The sequence below is a fragment of the Mustelus asterias genome, unplaced genomic scaffold (genome assembly GCF_964213995.1).
Source record: "Mustelus asterias unplaced genomic scaffold, sMusAst1.hap1.1 HAP1_SCAFFOLD_50, whole genome shotgun sequence".
NCBI classification, from domain to species: domain Eukaryota; kingdom Metazoa; phylum Chordata; class Chondrichthyes; order Carcharhiniformes; family Triakidae; genus Mustelus; species Mustelus asterias.
This window is the reverse complement of record NW_027590123.1, coordinates 1,037,733-1,039,509: the sequence shown is the minus strand read 5'-3', so window position 1 is coordinate 1,039,509 and position 1,777 is coordinate 1,037,733. Positions and strand designations below refer to the sequence as shown.

Here is a 1,777-nt window from a genome sequence, read left to right as displayed (position 1 = left end):
CAGTTACTGCTTTCTGAGTGAAAACTGCCTCCACTTCACTGGAGGTCGGAGAGTTACAATTAAAGGTCTTCTTGTCACTGAGTCCGAGATTTGGACCCAGACCTGCGAGCTATTTATGTCAGTAGAAACAATAAAATCTACTCCATCAACAGCCAGATCTTAGCCGACATCACCATCTATATCGTGAGCGCTTTGTATCCTATTACTCTCTTTTTTTTGTTCTTGACATGTGACATTTCCAATTCAGACACAAAAGAGGAAACCGACCTGCTGCTGATTCCCACAGAACTGGTACAAACCTGGAAGTAACGCAGGATGTTGACGCAGCAATATATCTATTTTCCCTGACCGGGAATCGAACCCGGGCCGCGGCGGTGAGAGCGCCGAATCCTAACCACTAGACCACCAGGGAAGCTGGCCTAAGTTCTTTAAAAGATTGATTTATCCATGAGCCTTCTGCCTTTTATTTTTATTTCAGACTCTTTATTCACAAAAAACAAGTTTCTCCTTTAAATTGTCATGTTTAGATCGAACCCAAGGGACTGTTCAGCCAATTAAAACAGCGAATCCTGTTAGCTGCAACATGAAATCGACCGTGAGGTGAAATAGTACCGCAAGCTGGTCATGTGGCACTTTCAATTTCCAAATCTCACCAAACTCATCACTGTGGCTTCTGTGAAACTTACAAGGTAACACACGACAGACATTCACCACGGAGAGCAACTGGCAGAACTCATTTATGAAACATTATCCTGTCGCTTCTCTTCCTGTTTCTGTCGCTGCCTCTCATCAAGTTCCCTCTGGTTGTTCATTTCCCAGGGTCAATTAGCTGCTTGATACAGACACAGAGAGTTGGTGAACCCGATCTTCACCTGGAAAGCAAGGAAAGCGAATGTATGACACACGGCATTGAGAGGAGATGGAGTTTAGAGATAACAGTATAAAGAGACACAGATATCTCATCTTCCTGATCCAGTTCCTGATTGCAGGAACGTACACAGTGCCAATTATCGACTGTCACACTCTCCTTCCAGCCATGAGCACGGAGTTAAGATTTGAAGTGTTTGAAGTCTTGCGACAGTTATTCAGGGTTGTGTTGAGACCACATCTGTAATAGTGTGTTCAGTTTGGATCTCCCCATTTCAGACAAAATAAAAGCAAAATCTGAGGATGCTGGAATCTAAATCAAGAACAGAAAAATCTGGAAAATCTCAACAGCTTTAACGAGAAGGAATAGATTGCATTGAAAAACTGCAGGGATTCTATCATTCTATGAGTTTGATAGGGTGGATGCTGAGACATTATTTTCCCTGGTCCGGGAATCTAAAGCACGGGGGTACAATCTCAGGATAAGGCGCTGATGATTTAGGACTGCGATGAGCAGACATTTCTTCACTTAAAGGATAGTGAATTTGGGGAATTCTCTATGCCAGAGGGTTGTAGATGCTCCATCATTGAACACATTTCAGTTCGGGTTGGATAGGTTTATGATCTATTCAGGAATGAATGGTAGCAGGGATATGGAATTGGAACAAATGCTCAGCCACAAATTCATGTTTCCATTCTAATTGTTAAGCTTAATGGTACAATGGAAGCATGTATATAATATTATATGTAATATGTCAGAAGTCAATAGTCATTAAATAATGTTGGTGACAACAGATAACAGTACAACTGGCAACACTTGAGAGCTATTTTTTATTGACGACCACGGACCCATTGCCAACACGCAACTGTTTGCCTATGAATGCAGATGGTGAGAAAACAGTAAAATCAG

The 1,777-nt window shown here is 42.0% G+C and overlaps 1 non-coding gene across 1 annotated transcript; it reads right to left on the bottom strand.

The window, feature by feature from the left end:
* Nucleotides 1-340: 340 nt before the first annotated feature.
* trnae-cuc (transfer RNA glutamic acid (anticodon CUC)) lies at nucleotides 341-412 on the bottom strand. Its single transcript has one exon. It is a non-coding gene; the product is annotated as a tRNA-Glu (tRNA).
* Nucleotides 413-1,777: the final 1,365 nt, after the last annotated feature.